The 22,652-nt window shown below is 39.3% G+C and overlaps 1 protein-coding gene across 13 annotated transcripts in view; it reads left to right on the forward strand.

Annotated features, from left to right (window-relative positions):
• ZBTB20 (zinc finger and BTB domain containing 20) overlaps nt 1-22,652 on the forward strand; it is a 473,540-nt gene that overhangs the window by 223,186 nt on the left and 227,702 nt on the right. Inside the window, exon 1 of one of the 13 annotated variants that reach the window (XM_090150643.1) lies at nt 20,544-22,302. The exons of the other annotated variants lie outside the window; for them this stretch is intronic. The gene's annotated coding sequence lies outside the window, so the exon portion shown is untranslated. Of the gene's footprint in view, nt 1-20,543; nt 22,303-22,652 lie in introns of those variants that run through there. 13 annotated transcript variants of the gene reach the window in all.

Raw genomic sequence — 22,652 nt, forward strand, 5'->3', positions numbered from 1 at the left:
AAGACTACTGAAGGACAGGGTTAAAATCAGTTACAAATATCTGATGGAATTCTCTTTTGAGGGAAGTACTTTTATACTTGCTAATAAATAAAAAATAAAAACAAAAAGTAAGGAAGGAAGAAAGAAACAAATACTTCCAGGTCTCAATTTATTTTCATTATCTAAATTTCCAAATAAAGCTTTTTTGTATTAGTGAAACAGAAATGCTTGTTTCAAACTTTTCTTTCAAAAATGTATTCTATGTTCTAATATAAAATTTAAATCAAAACTGAAAGCAACAATCAAAACAAAATTATTTTGTCAAAACATTCAATTGATTGAAATGATTATTTTTTTTTTTACAATTTTACAATACAATTGTATTTTACAATTTTACAATTTTGCAATTTTACAGTACACTGTTTAATTCAACTGTGAAACAAAAGCAAATTTCAAAGTCTGTATCTATCGTGTAAAGCAGAAATGTTGGATTGTGTTTAGAGGAGTAATTCACCAGAACTCTGTTAAACCTGTTTAAAAAAAAAATCTGCAAAATCTCTCATTCTATCAACAGCAAAGTTTTCATAAATGTATGAGGACCCTTAGACTTCGCAGAGGTCATGATTGATGTCATTTGGAGCAATGAACTTTGAGTATACCCCATATTCTTGAGATGTTTTTATTGTCAATTTGACTTTCTGGGGATGTTCATAACATTACGATAACAATCCCATGGATTGTGTGAGATTCTATTATGGGACTTGCTTTCTCTGCAACAGTTGATCAGAATATGTATCTTCAATTATATGTAGATCCCCCTTGGAAATATATTGTCTTTCAGTCTGTAAACTGGGAAGTTTTTATTACCTTTTCAGCTCTACTGGCTTCCTTCTCTGTTGAGTGGCTGTGGACCAAATTTTTCAAACTCTGGACTTGGTAAAATTGCTTGCAAAACCCATGTGTTTTCCTCTACATTTCACTTTCTCATGTAAGATCAGTATACTTAAACACTACAGTTCTTGACCAGGGCCACAATATGTGATGTGCCTTGGAAGCGTATCCCATTAAGTTATGGTTTTCACTAATCTGAAATTCTTCGGAACTGGCCTAAATCCAGCTCAGTGGGAGCAGTCTACAAAAGAACAACATGAGTTTAAAGGGGATATTTTTGACTGAGATGAGGGCTGAGGGTAACGATTAAAAGCGAAGCACATATTTAAGGATTGCTCTGTTGCTGGAAAGACTATTGCACATGGAATGTGAAGCACCTGACCTTATCACCATATTGTGAGGACTGCTGTTTTCTGAACAAGGACAGGCATACTAGCCGACTCACACAGTACCTCAGTTATTCTGATGTGGCTTCTTTAAATTTGGCTGGATACAACATCCTATTCTTAAATTTTTGTTCCTGTTTTTTGGGCCTGTTAAGGGATATTTTGTCATACAGAACTGTGGGAATACAAGAAAGACTATTCAGAGCAGAAGCTGTGGAGCAAGATAAACAGCACAGAACACCTGCTTTTAAATAAATATGTGTTCTTAGGACAGCAGTGTAGTTCATTCAGTATTTCTCAGTTACCAACCAGTGACAGGATAGGCAGGAATATGTGCTTTGTCTAACAGCTGTCTCCTGTAATCATTGGCTATTTTTTTAATGTAATAAAGCATGTAACATGCTGTATTAGTAAGCACTGAATTTAGTGTTAAGGAAGCTGATTTAGCCTGTAGAATATGTTTTGCACTGGTCTTGGACACGAAGAGCTGGAATATTGAGTGTAAAGGCTTTTAAAAGTGTAAAAACAAAAGCTCCACCACTCCAAAGATCTATAGATTATTATTTTTTTTATGTTTATGTTGCAGACATGCTCTCAATATTTCCTGCATGCTAGTAGAGCATTGCATATCAAAAAGATAAGAATGTAAGCAGTAAAATATCCCAAGCAAACAGAAGTTCCCTTCTAATGGTTCCATTCAACTTCTGCATGGTGCCTGGGTGCTTACAGACATGAAAGAGGACAGGAAAGGTACACAAGAAGCTGTTAGACCGTGCAGGATCTGGTCTACCAGCTTTAGTCATGGGAGAACGTAGTGTGCTATAAATGGGATGTAAAGAAATATTTGTAAAGGTACTTGGTGAAATCCTGAAGTGTTTGTTAGCTGTTGTCCTAGGATTGATGGTCCATGTCCCTTTGTTGTGCTGCTCTCTTTAATAAATAACACACCAGACTCAGAGGTACGATTTAACTGGAAAGATTTGTATCATTAAAAACTTGTAACAGATGTAGAGAGAAAGCTATTCTGCCTCCCCTTCTTTTTCAGTGCCTTTTCTTTCCCCCACTGTGGTAGCTGAATGCTGACACATCTCTCTAAGCCTTCTCTTCTAGCCTGCTATTTACTTGCCAGTCTGTCTTCAGAAAGTCAGTCGTTTCTGTGGTATACAGGACAGAATACTTAGGGGTATGGACAAGAAGGTGTAGTCACTTGAATAAGTCCCCTCTTGCAGTATAAGTTTGGAGATTTCCTGATGTGCTCACATACTCTTTCCATCCTGCCTAGAGGCATGCTTTTTCTGGACAATTGAGATTGTAAGCATTAATCTAAGAGTTCCCAACTGGAGGATGTTGCCAACACTGTTACCGAAGCCTTCCTAAGAAGACAGGCTTCCTTTCAGAATCAAATCTTCAGGTTTGTACAGTCTTTTAGAAGTCTTGACAATCTGATATCACCAGAGATTCTATTTCTCATAGCATTGCTTCCAGTGGTAGTTCCTAGGCAAGAGGGATGAGTTTTTCCCATTATGGCACCCACAAAGAAATTAGCAGTACAGTAAACATGGAATTGATTTAACCTGTCTCTGCTGTGTAACTCAAGTTCTTTTTGGATTCCCTTTTCAGATCTAACTGTTTTGTAGCACTGTAGCATGAAAAATGGCTGATTTCTGTTGTTGCAGACAACAAATTGTACAGTATGTTCTTAAATTATTTCTTCTATAGCAGTTTGTAAAGCGGCTTCATTTCCATAGCCTTCTACTATTCAGCGTGAAATCAATTTAGGTTTAGGGTCCTTCGGTAAGGAGAAGTCCTTCGTTCACTCTTTTGTATGAGAATTTAGGATTCTTATGCTTTAACGTTCAATATAAATACGAAACTACCATATTTATGGAGAAATCCTGATTCAGATTTGCCATTATGTGAAGCACATAAGAGATTGTGAAATATCTTTGAAGCTGAAACAATGGGAAGCTGCTTACCTCATGATTTAATAAGATAAAATAAGGTCATGAAAAAAGTCACATTTGCAAATTCAGCAATTGAGCTGAATGAATTATTACCAAAAAGTAATTTGGTTGCCAAATATAGCATTATTATCCAATCAAATATCCACCAGTTGATCAGTCTCTTTGATTCAGGAATCACTGGAATTTATTTGATGGCTACCTTCAACATTTGTATTCTATGGACTCTCTGTCAGTGGAGGTGGAAGAGAGATGGCTGTGGTTTTAATGCTATTTAGCAAAAGCCTATTCTGCAATTTTCCCCTCTGGCATCTATCTTGTTAATTTAAGAGTCTTTAATTTTGATGAAAGAGGCTAACAAGTTTAGCATTCATACAACAAAAGTTAACAATGGCATACAGGAGATTTCACACAAGTTCACTGTGGCAAGGAGATAGAGCCTGATGATCCTTGAGGTCCCTTCCAACACAAGCCATTCTATGATTCTATGATTCACGAATTCTCATGCATCCTTCACATTACATTTATATTATTAACCCTATGATTGAAATGGTGGGAAGAACAAACAAACAAAAAGGTTAGAGCAGGTTTAGTGCTGCATGAATGAGATGGGGAACAGGGTGTTCCATCATTTCATTGGCTTAGAAGACCAGAATGAAGCACATGTAAGCAAAAACATGTCAGAAGCTGCTGCAGGTGGTGCTGTATTTGGAAAGGCAGCGTTGCACCTGTTCACTTTCCAGCCACCATGTAGTAGAAGAAAGGTGCCACGCTGCAGACCTCTGTTACTGTGTTTGCTTCTCTACCTCTGTTCCCAAGAGGTTTGGAATAGGTACTGGCAAGTGCATGTGGCAGTCATTGTTTTTGACTATGCTTCAGCATGTCCCACTGACTTTAAAGAGCCAAAATTTGGCCCTCTGTAAGTTAACCAACATACACAAAGAACTCTCAGTTAAACGGCTGGGAACAAAACTCAGTTCCTACTTTCCTGCCTATTAATTCAGTACATATCTAATTTGAAATCTGTTTACTACATACACTTGCGTTCATATTCCTTGGCACATGTGCTTCTTGCCATTATGGGGCAGATCCCATAGATTTTCTGTGTCATTAGTAGAGAGAGCCAGTCATTTAAAAAAAAAAAAAAGGAAATCTTATTTGCCTGAGTCGTTAAGATTTTTTCTCACAGTTCTGCCTGTGGCGCCTGTCACTAGCAGTCAAATAAGGACAATTTTACCATTCTCTCCTGCTGCTCTAATTTTTTTTTTCAGTGCCAGTACATGTATTTGTTATTCTTTATAACTCCCTTTGAAGTTGGGAATCCAAGGGGAATCTAAAACCGACCAGATGTTTCTGCTGCTGGAGACACAGAAAGACAGCAAGGATTAACTTTAACTGAAACTTAGCACTCTACAAAGCCCATTACAGTTAGAATATTCTTCTTCGGGTAGATTTATTTATTATTTATATTTGCACTTGCCATCCTGGGTAGGTGATACCTCAAGTCATCTTGCCCGGGAGGAAAATGGATGATTTATCCAAGTAAACAGTGTATCAGCAGCTGCCTGCGTTGATTTCCCTTATGGGGTTTCAGTTCCATTACACTGCATATTTCCCACCCACACTCTTCATCCAGCATTTCATGTTGAGGAAAATCATTCCCGTCTCTTTAGCTCCAGAGGACAGACATGTGGCAGCATCCAGCAGGAGGGCAGTGTCACTCGTGTGTGGGGACAGGTGGTACATGTGGGAAGGTACCGGCTGGAAAGCAGCACTATGTTTTAGCTCCTTCTCGCTGTTGGAAGGTGGGAGAAGGGAATGGAAGCAGGCACAGGAGAGTGGCTGTGGGAAGAATGGAATATATCAACTATAGATGGGAGGCAGAAAGATCTCTCGTGTGAGGAGGCACAGAAAGAGAAATTTTTATTGACATCTGAATGCCATTGGATGCTTCTGAAGGTGCAAGACAAGAGGAAAAAAATCTTTTAAACAGTTTGTGATATTAAATACATTCTGAATTCTTACAGGGTGTCCATGTCCAAGTTCTGCCACTGGCAGATTCTACTGATCTGTGCCTGCAGTCATGGAAATAGCATGGTCAGACTTTGTGGAGGTTAGGATGGGTAGCAGCGAACAGAGCACGGCTTTGATCTCTCTGCTAGGCATACACTACAGTTCAGATCCACTTCCAGATTTCAGAAACACTCCAGATTTCTGGAGAACTTTGTTGCCAAGTTATCTCATATGAGTTTATGGGACTGACCGTCCCTCTGCCTCTATGTCCCACCCGTATGTAATTTTGGAGCGCAGTGACCGCTTTCAGCCAACTATGAAAGAACTCGAAAGATAATTCATTTTCTATAAAATGGATATCGAAAGAGAGGAGGAAAAACTCAAACCAGTGCCCCTGCTGAGGGAAAGAATAGCAGAACTTATCAGTGGAGCAAGCCTAGGAAGAACAGCTGGCTGGCCAGCACATGCCTTGCTCCTGAGCAGTCACAGCACGTTGTCTTTTGCTCACTGAGAACTTTATCTTTCTTGTGGGAGAGGAGAGCTGCGATAATTGTTCTCATGTTGTGTAGAGCTTGCAAGCTCCAATCAGGAATCTGGAGGAAGACAGGCTTTGTTAGTATTTCTTTCATGTCTCAGCTGTTTTGTTTTTGTTACAGTCCAGCTCTCCTTTTTGCTGGTAAGTCAAGGCACATCTCAGGCGTCTTCACATTCCTCTCTTCTGTGAGGTTACATCTTTTCCCTGCTTTTCTCTGTGTAGATTGACTGTGTTGTTTCACAGTAACCATCAGGTCTCAATGTTGCAGCCACCATAATTGAGAAATAGTGTTGGGCTCTGCCTAAGTCACTCTTTAATTGGCCAGATGGATTGCTAATGCCTTCACCAAGGCACTGCCCTCCATCATTAGCTGTTGGATTTGCTTCCTAATATTCCAAGGCCTTGTACAACACCCTAATTTGTTTTTAAACAGGGAAATCAGAACCTTGGTAATTATATAGAACCTCCTAATAAACATCAGGTGAAAACAAATGTACGATAACAAGCACTTTTCAGAGCAGCAAAAGGATGTGGAATTCAAATCTGCCAGTGACTCCATGTACTTAAAGCTACTTTTTCTGGTTTTAAAATATATATAAAAAAAATCAAGCCGTAGAAACACTGGTTGACTTAGGGTGTTCTCTTTGTTTCTGAGGAAAGATAAAAAGAAAATAATCACATTTTTATTTTATATTCTTAGAATCTGAGTTCCCAGCTTTATATTAAAGGACTACAAGTTAAAAATCATGGAATTTGGGTTCTACATATTTTCTCTTCTGTATTTTTTTGTTAAGGCATCGAGGTAGATGGTATGAAAGGCATTTATATTGGTCTCTCTGCTGATGAAGCTTAACCTAATAATCCAGGACTTGGATCTGGCTGCTTCGATAAAAACACTTTCTGAGAGATTTTTCCATTCAACAAACAAGGAGAAGTTGTTTAATTGACGACATCAGAAATTAGTATCCTGCCAGGACTACGTTTCTTTGCATCTTATTACTTAGAACAAAAAAATTAATATATACTCATTCTGAATTTTCAATCTTTTTTTCCTAAATTAACCCAAATACAAAGTGAAAAGGTCTACCACAGGATTGTGAGAGAATGGGGAAAGTCCCAGTTACTTGCCAGTTATTACTTTGTCCTAGTTTAAACACTTGACTCGCTTCTGGTGATTGCTCCATTTTCTTGTTTTTTATAGCATGCCTGATACTTTGAAATCTGCAGACATAGCTCAGTCTTTGAAAGGAAGAAATCCTCGCTCTGAAAATGCCAAATTAAGCTGTGATTCAGAATTCCCCTTAATTGTTAGTAACTTCATGTACAGAAAAAGCCGCCACTTTTCTGGGGTTTTCCTTCATTCAGATTTAGTCTAAACTTCTTCTATCCTCTTTCCAGTTTATGAGGCAAACTGAAAGGAACAAAGCCAACCTAAAAGAAAATAACATGGTTCGTGTCTAAAATTTGGAGTTCAGGTCTGTGTGGACTCCTCCCCTTCATTTTGATATTTCTGTACATATGTGTGAGTAAGATATTGCATTTAAAATATATACAGGAAACTATGCCTAAGAAGTGTATAGCTTGTAAACATGTTTCTGTGTATATTTCGAAGGAATGGCAAGGAAGGCAAAGGTGTGGATTTTAAAAATGTTTTTATGCTTTCATAATACATCCACGGTCCATTTGAGACTGTTCTCATTAAACATAGGTATTCAGATACAGCATAGAAGTTAGCAAATAATTAAACAGATCCTGCTGAATTGTGATGTTAACACTCCAAAGCAGCACATCCAAGTGGACCTGCAGGAATCTTGCTTACTTTTTCCAGTTTGTGGGTTTTTTTCCAGCTGCTATACAGTGGCTTAAAAATTACTTCGTGTGTCTTTTACAATGGTATTTTTCCATAGAGTAGCACTGCAAGGGAGAGTATATGGTGGAAAGGATTTATTGTGGCAGTGGCAGGTGCAAAGGTATGGCTTGTCTATTGTCTGTGGCATATTGTCTTATAAAGTCAAACAGGAATCCCTTTTCGTTTCTTGCAGTTGGGTATTAGAGTGTACACAATAAGTCCAAACCAACCAGGAACCAGAAGGCAGATTGCATATCTGACTGAAAGTCACCATCAGGCCAAGAGCTCAATCAAGCCAGTTGTAAAAGCATCTAGTTTCTCAGAGGTAGGACTGGACTTATTTTCTGCCCAGAATGCTCATTTAGAGAGAGAGGATTAGATTGCCCATAATACTGCTGCGGATACTCTCAAACACCAAGCAATTACTAGTGCTTCCTGCTGTATTCACTCTCTGAAGGTGCCAAATGTGTGGATGAGGTGGGGTCATGGACACAGCTTCAGTCTCCCCAGACCAGCAAAGTAGTCCGGACCTCAGTGGAGCACGTTCTTGACTTATTCATATAGTTTTGTGTTCTGATAGACGTGGAATCAGAGGCATTATGCCTCCTGTGATCTCTTCCTCAAACAATGCTCCTCCTTCCCTCGTGATTTAACAGCTGTCTTGCAGCTGTGGTTCTTAGATCTACCGTTCTTAGATGTGCACTTTGCCCCGTGGCCTCTTTCATCCTCCTTTCTCAGAGCCCTGGTCAGACTCCTACTAGCTGTTGCTTTGTATCTGCCCTCACACTGCTGGTGCTGATGTTCTGACAGCCTACCCAAATCCTTCTCTGCTCAGAGGAAATAATAACTCTCATTCAGTTGCTTTCTTAGCATTTATTGTGACATCCAAAGACAAATGCAAACTCATCTCTAAAATCATTATTCTCTTTGAAGAACAACGGATTGTCAGGGGAGGCATTTTTTTTGTGTGGATTCACTTAGAAGTTCTGTCCCCCAGTGTGGTTCTCCAGCTGCCCCTGTCATATCCTCAGTTGTTGTTTATCCAACTTTTAATAATTTCCTTTTCATGCTAGAAAGGCCCACATAATTTTCTCTGTGTGTGCATGTATTTGTATTTACTTCATGTTTCTTTATATCCTTAGATTTATGACATATAAAATATATAGAAAAAACATCTATTGCACAAGATGAATGTGTTATGTATGCATAAATTTTACATGCATATATAATTTCATAAAATGCATATGGATCTTGTGTGTTTACATTTTAAGTGCACTATTGCAGTCTTTCAGGTATCTTAATCACCTCACATCACAACTAATATTTGGAAGAAACATACTGATACATGAATAGCTACACTGTGCCCTATTTCTATGCAGAAATGAATTGAGAGAATACTTCTTTGTACTACTGAAAGAAATGAAGACTAGATATTGTTTCTCTTACTCAAAAGAGAGAACATCACTTAGTACATTAGTGGCAGCATTCCTTGCTACACCTGGGCATCAGCAATTTATGAAGGTATGTTTTCAGGATCACCAAAAGTACCTTGAGGTACCTGTATAATGCTGGACTGGCTTTGATTAATGGATTCTTATTTTGACTAATCTCCATTTCCAGTAAAGATGAGAGTTCAGGCCTGGATTGGAACCAGCCCAAGGTGGCCTGAAAATCCCTAGCTTAATTTGTTCTATTAACATAAGCTTTCACCTAGAAGTGTTAAGATGAGATCAGCACAAGGCTTGCCATTACAAAAGCGTGCGCAAATACGAGGGTGGAAAATTGCTCAGAGAAATTGTCATTCAAGTTCTCTGGGTTAGGTAGGAATATTGTTTATTTTCCTCTGAATAACAATAGCACCTTTACTTGTTGCAAAAGAAATGGGAAGAAGCAGCTGAGAGACCATCCTTCTGTCATGACTTTTGGTTTGATTGTTTCCAGCGAAGTTAATGTTTAAGTGTTGGCTAGCATTCTCAAAAAAAGGTGATGGTTTGCAAATAAAAAAATACAACATTACTGTCATAATGGGGGTACTGTTGTAATGGTAGGAATAGAGGAAGCACAGAATAGGGGGGCAAATCAAGAGGGAATATCAGAAATGCAGCCCTTGCCCCACAGGAGTGAGTGGGATTTTTACTGAGATCTTTTTTTTTCAGTTCTGTGTCTGTCAAAAAAAACCTTGCAGCCTGCATTTGAGAGAAAACAGTTAAATTGCAAGGTGCTAACGTGAAGTGCAGAAGCCCTGGGCTCTTTCCCTTGCTTCATCACAGCTCTCCAGAGGTCCTGAGGGAAGCCATGTGGGCATCACAGTTCTTTCTGCCTCCTGGGGAGGCTGGGGTAGAGGTGCTGGAAGTCAAGCAAAGCCCTGACACTTAGGGGTGATGGAAACCTCCCAAGAACTTGATATGGAAACCAAGACTTGATCTGAGGAATGGGATTCATTGAACTGCTGGAAAATGATTCCTTGTACAGGGATCTGTTGTGAGTGTGCCACATGCATGCTGCATGTGGGCTGCAAACTGCACACAACTTTTCTTTCTGTGTTTCTTTTAAGATGTACACAATAAAAGTGTAGTGTAATGTTTTTTTTCCACCCTGTGTTAAAATAAGGGTAATCTATCGTATCTATAAAATGAGGGTTTTACAGGAATGAAGGACTTCCATCCTTTGTTACGTAAACGTAGGTGAGTTTGGTTCCTTTTTCCTCCTTTTCCCAAGTTATGTATGTCGTACGAAGAAACTATTAAAGCAGGTGAGATTTATGGAGATTTATCTCTAATCTGCACAGGACTTTAAAACCTTTTTTCACGTCACAACTTATTTAACTACCACTTTAAAGACAAAGAGGAGCTCTGTGGTTGGGAGCTGAGGAATATGAAAGCTTTAGTTGCCTTCCTGTGAGAGGAATATGATAATATTCCCTGACAGAGAAACTATAAGGAACAATTATCCCAAGCTGTGTCTTTCAGACAATGCTGTCAGATTTTCCACTTCCTTGAGTGCAGCTGGGCATGTGGTGCCAGGATGAGAAATTCCACAGTGGCTGGAAGCTGAGCACACTGGGTGCAGGGCTGCCCTTCAGCACTGGATTTGGGAGCAGACACTAGAGAGAGGAGGAGGATGACTTTCTCAAGCTTTGAAATTGGAAAGGAAATCCAGTTTGGTAGTGTAAGGAAGGAATCTTTCAAAGGTCCCCTTCCCAGGCTGTTGCTTCTCAAAGAGTTTTATGTTGGGATTCAGACTCTCAGCATACCTGCATTGCCTTTACAAAACACATGCCACCTACATCCAACTAACTGATTGGTTTTGGGCAAACTTTCTGAAAGGTTTGATTTTTTTTTTTTAGCTTGTTTTCTTCTGTAATGCTGGTGCCTGAAGTAAGCTATTGGATGTGGGGATAGTGGTTTGGTTTATTTGTTTTCTGTTAGCTTTGTTTTGTTTTACTTTTGTAATTGAAGTACTTGCTCAGTATTAGCTAACTGAGTCTGGGAGACAGGTAAGGAAGTGATCCAGGTCAAACTCCGGTGGGCATTCAAATCAGAGGTCTCTGAATGCAGAGTTTCAGTCCCACTTGCTTCACTTGGGGTCAGACAATAGCGTTGACTCCATCTCTGACACAGTGTGTGTATGTTAGCTGAACTTCAACTGATAAACCTGGCTGCATACAGAGAGGCAAAGGGGTGAAGCGATTCCAAACAAGCAGAGATGGTGAACTCCTGATCTGTTTCTGTGTCTCCTATATACATTAGATTTTGTTTGATGTTCTGTTTGAAATATTAAATGATATAAGCAAATGTTTCATCTCCTGTTTTGATCAGCGTGTGCTGTTTTTGGTAACTTCTCAAGTTTCTAGCTTTTGAAGAATGGTTTGCTGAATACTTGAGTTAGAAAAACTTTGGGACTCCTCTTAGATTACCTTCTTAAATTATCATTTAGATTGCTCGTTACATCAGATTACTTTGACTTTTACCTGCTGCTTTGTCTTAGTGCTCGGAAGGAATGTCTCTTTTCTCATTCTTCGTGCAAGATTTTTCATAGAGCTTTTCCCTGGCCTACCTTTTTAATGTTTTCTAATTTCTCCATTGAAAACTTGGGAATTCTGGATAATTCCCTAGCTAGTAAGACTGCTCAAATAATGGACCACAAAATGTAGGCTGTTAATTATTTTTCTGTGCAATGGCAATGTAATGTGTGACAACGGAGCTTTTTGGTAACCAGTGAAATCATTTTGGACTTACTGAAGTCTAGGATGATTAGCACTTAAATAACACCATGCTTCTGAGGATATCAAAACACTTTTGTAGCATTTAATGAAGGAGGCCTTCCTTCCAGACCAAAGGGTATGCTTTGCTACTTCTAGCTGTCTTCATGGGGAAGAGAGGAAACTGGTTCATGGAGAGGTGAGGGACTAGACAATGTTATAATTAGCAGCTGTATTGCCTGATCAGGGTCTCAGTCAAATGCGAACTGAAAGGAACTGCCTTTCAGTCCTTTGTCTGCACCCTACTGGAGCCCACTGTCAGCAGGGAAGTCTTTCAGGAACTGTGGCATTGCTGAAGCTCTCTGCAAGCAGACAAATTGGTCATGCTGGGGGAGAAGATCATGCTGCCAGCTGGTGTGGTGACAAGAGAGAAAGGAGAACAAGAACATCTATAAAATCATTCTGTGTTTTTCTAAGGAAGAAGTTTTTTATTCAGAGGGTGGTGAGGCTCTGGCACAGGCTGCCCAGAGAGGATGTGGATGCCCCATCCCTGGAGGCATTCAAGGCCAAGTTGAATGGGGCCCTGGGCATCTTGAGCTGGTGGGTGGCAACCTTGCTCATGGCAGGGAAATGGAACTGGGTGGGCTTCAAATTTCCTTCCAACCCAAGCCATTCTACAGTTCTAAAATAATAGATAGATAGCTGCTTCTAGAGGGAGAAACTAGATGAATGCAAGAGTAAAAAAGAAGTAGGAAGTGAAAGACTGTGTGTGAGAGAGGCTGATCAAGAGAATGAATGTGCCCAAAGCATGTTGGACAAAGAAGAGAAAGGTGTGGAATACTAACATATATTTGCTTCCTGTGTAAACAGCACTATGTATTGTAGTGTAGAACATTTTGTAGTTTATGTTCAGCTCTGAAAAATCAGGATGTCTAACTGTATTTTCCAACACCTTTGAACTGTACACATGTAATAAATATCACCATGACGTGTCCAAACAGGATTGTTTTATGATAATGGTCAACTTGAAATTTTTATCTTTCATGTGAAGAGATGAGGTCCTTGAGTCATGGTTGCAATGGCTAATCGTTCTTGCAGTGTAAGAGTACTGTGATGATCTCCTTTGTGTGCTCAGCCTGTCCATGAGATGAGGATATCAGACACCAGACACTGCGTTAAATTATTTTGTAAATAGGTACTGCTGATTTTCAATTATTTTTGCCTCAGTAATTACAGCAAAAATGTACTCTATCTTGTCTGAGTGTAGTGGTGGTTTGGTTTGTTTTCATTTGTTTACTTTGCAGCAGTATTTTTAAATTGCGGTACTAAGGATATATTTTTAAGTTCAAGAGAGAACCTTCTAGGCATAAAAGTACAGGATTAAATTTGCACTATGGACAGTGACTTTACGCCTTCAGATTCCTTATCACTGGAATTCCTCAAGGCCAGATTGGATAAGGTTTTGAGCAACCTGCTCTAATGGGAGGTGTCCCTCCTGTGACACGGGTTTGGAAGTGAATGATCTCCACGGTCCCTTCCAACTCAAATCACTCTTCAGTTCCGCGACAAAGAGGAGAGATATACCTGTGTATGAGTCTCAGGATTGACTTTGCTGTACTAGGCGAGTTTTCTTTTAAATTCAGTGTTTCACACTTTAAAATGGTCTATAAGCAAGGCCAGTATCATCAGACATACATGTGTGGGACATTTAATAATAGTATTACTTGAAAAATGCCATCACTGTTACAGTTACTTATTCACTTCTTAAACATACACACAGTTGAAAAGGGTCTGTGTGATGATTAACAAGATGATTTTACACATTAATATCAGAATAATCAGACCTCATACTTTTAAGGCAGCAACAGAAAGATGCAAATACATTTTGGAAAAGCATTAATCTATCTGTAGTTGTCACTGGTTGATTTGGCTGAGATGTACATCATGATAACTAGACTTCACATTACTAAAACACGGTTTCTTAAGACATGTCTTCCACAAGATAAGTTAAGAAAATGAAACATCAATGATATGAAAAACTTGGTTAAATGTCCATTTACCATTCGTCCATTAAATGAATGCTGACATTCAGACCAAGGCCACTGGTTCTCAGCTGTTTCTCCTGTATCCTGGATACATGCAACACGGGAGAGAGGTTGATAACTGGAAAAAGTTAGCCTGATGTTTGGTTCCACGTTGGAACGATGTGTTTATTTAATTATTCCAGTCATAGAGGATGGTCTTTGGCCTAATTTCATGTTATCTCTGTAGCACCAAGCAGATTAATCTTGAGCATCTCATCTAAGGGATTCTTCTGCACAACTGTGCTGTGTTTGGTTTGGAATACCAGGCTGCACCAATGTTCTTCAAAGGTGGCTTTGATGCACAGCCATTGCTCCTCACTGGCTCCTGAGAGGCCTTTCAGATGAATGATTTGCATTTGTATGCATTATTTTTACTCTCACTTCAGTTTTCTTTTCAAACAGTAGACAGAGCTGACTCACTGCTGTTGACTCCATGATCTGCTTCCCATTTCAACCTCCACCAGCCCCAAAAGCTTAGTTGTTGGAACTGATGTCTGAGCAGTGAACCATTAAAAAGCAAAGTGAAAGGTAAAACTCCTTTTGGTTTGCATAGCAGGAGCTGTTGGGTTGCAAGTGAACACCCATTTTGCTGATCATTCTAGCTAGGGATCTGAGGAAAGAGAAGGATTTTCTTTCTAAGCAAATACACCTATTGGAAGCCAACAACCTCTCTTCCTTGCTGCATTAGCTGGTAGGAACACAACTGAAAAGTAGCTTTTTGTGTTCTTCATATGACAAATGTTGAAATATCAGGAAGATACCAAGTAGCTTAGTGAGGAGTGAATGGTGCAGACATATCCATATTTTGGTTTTATCATTGAAACACTGCATGAATTTGATCATTTAATATCTGTGTCTCAGTTTTCCCTGGTATTTAGAGCAGGTTGCAAAAATGCATACTGCAGTCTTTGATGCTACAGTTTATTTCTGTAGATTCCAAGAGACCCAGCAGTGCTTTCGGTAACGTGTACCCATGCAGTGTATGCTTCAATAACTTACAGTTTAACCAAACTGTGACTGGTAGAAACTTCATTATGCTAACTTTCCCCATCAAAACCAAATCTCTGTTTTAAGCCTCTGTGAAGCAACAGCACATTTCTGGATATTGGAAAAGGCTCAGATATACTTGAATGGATTTATTAATGAAGTATTCCCTCACAACAAACAGATTTGTGTTCTCCTATAATTAAACAGTACAGCAGTAGTACTTCTCACCTTCCTTTTAGAAAAAGCAAAAACAAGCACTATGCAATTTTAGATAGTTTTCTCCAAAATGAAAGTTTTCTTGCTTTTGAATTCTTGCAAGTATTATATTATCATAAACATGTTTTATTTTCTTCTATGTTAATATATTTTTTTGTTTGCATTCAAATGTTCTCCTGAAGAAAGAGCGTTGTTCACACATGAAAATCTTAAATGAGACTAACTTGAAACAGAAGAAAAGCTAGCACATCTGTTTTAATATCGCAGAAAGTAAACCAGCTGTGTATACATGATATATACATGCCAGGGTGGATGTTAAATTAGATTTTAAGAATTTGTTTCAGCTTAATAGCTTAAAATGTTATTAGTAACATAGGTAAGGAAATTACTTAATAAAAAATATATGATTTTTAACCTGACAGTGTCCCTCTTAATTAAGTTATGAGATCCTTAGATGAATGATGTTATAAAAGTACAGTGTGTAGCTTCTATTATTTATAACAGAATGCCAAAGAGCTAGCTCATACCGATTAAAGAAAGGAAAATCTCATTGAAATTTGCCATTCTGTGTAAGTGAATGGTGAATATTTCTAGAGAGTTCATAAAGCCTTATCTCAAACATAGCACACATCTAGCTCCCTTTGATGCAGGAATTACACATGTTGGGAAAATAATGGTGATACTATTAAATTAATAACAAGAATATTCCTAGCAGAATCAGGAATGTGATGAAAAATACAAATATTTCAATTGTGTTGCCTGATGAAATTTGAATTAGAACTGCGGATACCCTCACCTAATTTACAAAGTAGGAATCGCACAGACTTTATTGGTTTATTTATAAGATCTTCAAGTTTTCCTAATAGTCAGCTAATTGAGCTCCCCTACTAAAGACCCCTGTGGGAATTATTTCCTCCTGCACTAAGCTGGTCCGGGATGTCTATCCTTCAGCACGGCAAGCAGTATAGAGCTGCAGCTCTTTAATCTTCAGATCTCCTAATGATGATTTGGGGTTTTCAAGCTTGACTCTTGACTTGTTGCAGGGCTAAGGAGGGATGATGTATGATCCACAGCAGAGCCGTGCTGGCACAGGGCAGTGCTGAATCATTTCCGTCCTTCATAGCAGGGTGGGAAGAGATTCAGTAGGGACTGCAGAATCAAACCTTAGCAACTCACCCAGGATCCAGCTGCAAGCTAGTCCAGCTCAACTGTACAGTAAAACAGCAGGACCCTTGAGAAAGTTTGTTATCACTTACTTCTCAACTGCTGTTGGAGGTCCCCGACCTCAGTTCCTTCTTTGTCTGAGGCATGTGTCTTCTGGCTTATAGAGATCCCATGTGGTAAATGGCTTTAAGAGAAGGAAGCATAAGAGAGTCAAGAGGGTGACTATTCATTTTGTTGGTGTTTAACTTTTCATTAGTGAACTTCTACCTCTGCTAACTTGTTGTAGCAATTAGGTACTTTGGAAATTAGCATGTAAGAAAGCTAAAGTATTGAAATCAATGGTAAATTTTTGTTCTGTTTTCTGAGAGGGCTTTTTTGTTTGTTTTTATTTTTTTTTCTTTGATGTTAAGTGTTCAAGTCATTGAGGTTGAGTTGAGTTGATTAGTATCTCTTAATTTCTCTTTCCATTGCCTACCACTCTCTTTAGGGTTATAAAAATAATATACAGAATTTCAATCAAAATGTATGCGGTATAAGCAGACTACAGAGAAGATCTTGTATTTGAAACAGTTTGCCTTCAGAAAACTCCTAAGCAACACGAATAATGAAATAATTCGTGTCAAAGGCTTTATTCTGGGAATACAGTTTAAGGACTCAAAAGGCAGAACTCCTAAGCACATCTTCAAGAAAGTACAGGTTATATCTTAACATGATTATCATTTTAAGCCAGTTTTCTATAGCAGTTCAAGCTATAACTGATAGAATATAATCAAGTCTTATGATGATCATGCTTGGCATGGAAAATGAATGTCCGCAAGGCTTTGGCTTAGATTAACCAAGTTCACAGATGTGTTCAATGCATTTCCTGTTTTGCTTTATATGCACCCCCGGTCCAATCCTTTAGAGACATTTTTATCTGCTAATAAGCATAATTACAGTAATTCCCACTGTCATTTATAAAATTATAAGGCATTTCTGTAGTCAGTTGTGGAGTTGAAGACTGCTGAGTTTCTCTGACCAGGGAAGTTCTACTCAATTCCTTAGAAGTCACTGGCACATCTAATCTGGCAGTGCTTTTTCTGCTAGATCATTAATCTTTTGTGAACCTTTGACTGCACAGAGATTTCCACCAGATAGATGAGAAGTTCTGATTCTCACCTGTGACCCCTCTGTGCCATTTAATACTGGATAGAGAGTGTCTGATTTTCCTGAACGTTGCAGTTTTGAATCTTTACTGGTTGCACTGAAAGCTTCATCATTGTGCATTTCCTCAGGCCTATAGCATTTAAACCCAATGTGGTGAGGGGTCTTGTAAATCTGACCATCTGCAGAGAGTTTTCAGAAGCACTGCAGAGGGAGGGAAGTGCTCTGACGCAACTCCACTGTAAATGGTGTGCTTTGAGGGACCTTGAGGTAGGGAGGCTGTCCTGAAGACCTTCTGGTGCTCATTGCAGCTAACTGTGTTATATCTAACTTCAGCCATCCTTTCCCTTATTGAGAAACTCCTTTGCCATGTTTTTAAGATACAATCAATCCCACAATTTACAAACCTAATATTATTCTCCAGGACAAGTGTGTTTTTTGTGGACATTCATGACAACAGAAAATCGTGTCAATTATCAGCTTTTCATCTTCCTGTAGTTTTCAAAAATATTGCCTCAGATTGCAAACAGGTTTCACTCTTCCTGGCTCCACGGGCAATGAATAGGTGTCTTGCACTGTCTTCTTAAGCACTGGACATCTGCAAGTCAATGGTATAAATATCTAACTGATCCTTCTTGTATGAAGGAGTCTCAGGCTCCATGTATTTAAAGTCATCCTACTTAGTTATTCAATATAATACCATGATGTTGACAAGATGTAAAGAAGTCAGGTGACTGGACGCTTGAACACATCCAGAGACTGGACTTTGATTATGTATAATAGTGGTACTTATGAAGTGTCTGATGCATTTCCCTATTACAAGAGTTCAGCATGTCCTTTTAAACTGGTAGGAGTTTTGCCATTGACTTGAATTTAAATTGTGAAAGGATTTTTGTTTTGAGAAAAGATATCTAAAAGTTCCAGAACACGCACATCTGTTAGCCAGACGTCACTTCAAAACCCTAAGCTCAGTAGAAAGTTTTAGAGGCTTTGTGGAAAATAATGGACTGCTCTGGGGAACTGCGGAATATTGAGATTAATCATCTAGACAGAAGTTTGTGAGTCTAGGGACTATTCAGCACAGGAATGCTGAAGTCACTAGCAAAATGTTCTGGTAGGTCACTCAGTCCTACTGAAAAGGAGTATCATCCGTTTCACTTGTGAAATCCTGCTATCTAAAGGTGGGTTGGAGTATAATAGTTCAGACAGGAACAGCACTGATAAAAACTGACTGATACTAATTTCACCCTCACTGGTATTTCTTCCATGCAACTGCTATTTCCTCTTCCTAATTCACATTATAGTGAGGTTTTTTGTTTATCCATATGAATAGACTAGCTCATGCAATGGTCTCAAGCAGCAAATGGCTTTGGAAACCAGACAAAGTGAACTAATCTCCAGTTTATAAACGTATTGCGATGCTGAAAGAGCAAATGTTTCAGCAAGCAGCTTTAAAGAGGAATTGGGGTGTGGAGTTTCTGAAGGAATGCAGTTGGAGGTGACAGCGTACAGGAAGGCCTAAGCTCAATGGCAGACTGACTAGAGAGATTTGGTTATATGAAGAGGGATAACGGATGAATCAACTGGAAAAACAGACACCAGAGAGATCAGGCAGAATACAAGAAAAGAAGCATTTGACTGTAGGAAAATAAAACCAAGCAAATTGAGAGGTTTCCCACAAGCCAGTCTTTGAAACTGAATGAGGCATGTGAGATTTTTTAAATATCATTTATTTTTTAGACTGCTGGGGACGGGACCCAACAGGGGAAGAAGTGACTGCTCCCACACAGCTCAAACTGCTTCAAAGTCTGTCCTGTGTAATGAGTGGTGCAGAGCATCTCACCATCTCTGGATCAAAGTCACGAGACTAAGTACAAAAATTTTTTCAAAGGGCAACTCCAGCAGTCCTTAACCCCAGTGACAAAACTGCCTGTGTTCCATACATGAATGTCAGGAAAAAGAGGATACAGGGGCACTGAGCCAACTGTTCTTCTTTTTTGACTTCATTGTAGAAAGCGCTTTGCAGGATGAGCAAGGGAGGGGTCACCCTCTGGTCATGCAGGGCTCAGATTCTCCACTGCTCTTTCCACCTGCCCCCAGTTTGCCTTGTTCTTTGCTTTATTCTGTCGAGGCCGATCTTCCAGCCTGAAAGGAAGACTTTCCAGAAAGTTTTGGGCAAGCAGTCTGAATGGGAACTGTTCTTCAAACTTAATTACAACATTTGTAGTTAAATGCAAACTAGTAACAATGCGGTGGGATTAGCTGCGTTCAGAGAGAGGCCAGGTACAAATGCTTTAGTTGGTTGTATCTGAATTTGAATGAGACGCCTATCAGCATTTAAAAGAAACATTCTCACCTCTGGTTCAGGATATAGTCCTCTTTTTTTTTCCTTTTTTTTTTTCCCTTGTCTGTGTGTACAATAAAATCATAGTCAAAGCAAAGCAAACAACTATGTTTGGTTCTCCTTAGGGCTATATTGAAATCAATGAAGCATCTTTGTGATCTGTTGTTCTTAAAAATGTATGCGCTGAGTCACTCCCTCAGCATCTTCTTCTTGCAGTCCACAATAGGATTTCACCTCGGGTTTCAGTGATTGCTTGGGAGGCAGAGGGGAATTGTGGATGCTTTAATTTTGCTCACGAGCTGGCTTTCCTACCACCGTTAGCCTCTACAATTGCTGACTGGTAACAGAGGTGGTTATTTGCGTGCCGTTTCCTTTCAGGTATTGAAGCCACTGTGAGTTTGAAAGGGCTCAGCAGAGTGCCAGGCACAGTGCAGAGACTTCATGCTGCGCTATGTCGGCAGGGAAGCTCTTGCTGGAGTTGTTTGAGGTTTTCCCTATGTGACAAATGAGTTAAAAAGCTGAGGCAAGATTCTGATCTTTTACCCAGGCACAACTCCAGCAACTTTGAAAGAGTTACTTTTGACTTACAGTGTTATAACACAGATCAGAGTCTGGGCTTCGATCAGGGCTTCAGCATTTGGCCTTGCTTCTGTGTAGGCTTTTATTAATTTATTTACTTTAGAAAAATGGACAATTACATTGACTTTAATAACCCTTACCTCAAAGTTCACATGAAAGAAAACTTTTTATTTAAAGGGGGGTGGGGAAAAAAAAAAAAAAAAACAACTCTAAAAATAAAAAAATAATTAAAAAAAAATGTTTAGCTATGGTCAGCCAGGGTGGGAAATTCCATTGTGGCTGCAAGCCCATGGCAGGTAGAGTGGAATTTAATGAAGGAAACTGCTGTGTTTTTGTGTCTTTCTGTATGTTTTTCCTTTAAAACCAAGAGCTGGGCAGGCTTCCCATTTGACCTGATGTGACCCAAGCAAATTGCTTCTTATATAAAAACAACTGCAGACTTGGAGAATGTGAAAATGCACTGTATCCTTTTTCCAACTCAGGGAAAATGAAAGCCTGAGAAACAGGACGGCCCTGTCAATACTCGTTGAGCAAAACTATCACTCAAACCCGATAAAGAGAGATTAGAACAGGCTTCCTTATGCCGGAGGGATTGAGTGTAAGTTAGATCTCTTTATGTCTTGTGTTGGTTTTTTTAAACAGACACGCTTACCGTCAGTAAGGGAAAAATCCATTTTTTCAGATACTGTTTTTTTGTAAAGAGAGGAGAAAAGGAGCACTTGTAAAAGAGGAGAGGGAGGGAAAGGGGGCGAAAAAAAACCCAAAACTTTAAGTAATACACCCAAACTAAAAGACAGAAATTGATAATTGCTAAAATGTAGGCAAAAAGCCCAGGTTTTAGCTTTTGCTATAACTTGGGAGAGCGCAGGCACAGGGATTCAGGGTGTGTCTGCTGATATTGTATTCAGATGTGTTGCCTTGGCATGTGTACTGACGGATTTACTTAAAAAACAAAACAAAAAAAAAGCATTGTGTGCTCGTGAAATGACTTCATAAAATCCTTCCCTTTATGAATTATTTTGATCACAGGGCTTGTTGTTTAAATTTCTAAAGTACGGCGTTGTTTTTTTTTTTTTAATTGCCTTCTTTTCAGAACTGTCTGTTCTAAAGTTGGCACCTTCTGCATAACAGCGTGCGGAGATTAAAGGAGAGAGGAGGGAGAGGAGCTGGGGGGGGGCTGCCATCAGACCAAGGGGTGGCACGGTTCATAAATCAAACCCACCTCTGCTGAGGGTCACTGCTGAAACAAGTTCTGAGCTCTCAGCCCTCTGTCTGCTGTGGAAAAGTGTAGTCTTCAGTGGAGTGAAGAGCAAATACTCGACACGTCGCGTGCTGCCATGTTGCAGAAAGCAGAATAGACTTCTGTTTGCTGTGCGTTGCTTAAAATGGAGGTGAAGGACTTCTTAACCAGGGAGGAAAGATGCTGTGATACAAGCTCGGTCCAGCGGAGTCTGCCTTTCCAGAAAACGGGTTTTGCTTGTGCTCAGTGAGCTTCTGGGGTGTTTTCCTGCCATGGCTTATGAACACAGCCAACACACTCTATAAGCACTCCAGGATTGCACACTAAAGGGGCAGACGTACAGAAGGACATTTTTTTTTAGACAGTTTTGCCCTAAATGTTGTGTTAGGGACCTGCAAAGTCAGTATGAGCAACCAAGATCTATCGTCATCATCATATAGATCCTGTATTTATCCAGAAGTTTCAAAGGTACTTTCAGAGTAGGCATGAAAATCAGAATGTTTTACTGGATTAAGCTTTTGTACCAGGGATCAGGGAAGCTGGAGTTCCCTTGCTGTTTCTTTTCATTTGCCGGGGAACATTTACAAGGTCCCTAGTATTTTTTTTAATTTCTTTATTCATTTCAGACCTCTTGTTGAGGTCTGAAGGAAGGTCGTGCTTGCGTCTGCTCTCCAAGACTATTTCTGCATATGCAAAGAAGGAAGTCAGAATAGTCCTTACCTGAAAAGTGGTGAGAGCTCTTTATTTAAGTTTGTATACGGAGCGTTAGAATTTCTGGAGAAAGCTAGATATTTTTTTCTGTGGGGAATGCTTGTATTTTCAGAAGGTTGTATGCAGAGCCATGAGCCTGGCACTGATAGGAATAATAGTTTTATGCTATGTTTATTGATTTATTTGATTCTCTTCTCACTGCACTGTCTGCTAGGCAGACAGATTACAGCTATACATGTGTAAGATTATGGCAATGATTTAGGGTTCTAGATTGTGATAAGGAAGAAGCTGATTTCCACGTAAGCAAAGAATCCTTGTTTGGCTGACACAATGTTAGAGCAAAATACATTTTACTTTTTGCTGCAGGGA

The sequence above is a fragment of the Phasianus colchicus genome, chromosome 1 (assembly GCF_987193195.1).
Source record: "Phasianus colchicus chromosome 1, bPhaCol1.hap1.1, whole genome shotgun sequence".
Classification (NCBI taxonomy): domain Eukaryota; kingdom Metazoa; phylum Chordata; class Aves; order Galliformes; family Phasianidae; genus Phasianus; species Phasianus colchicus.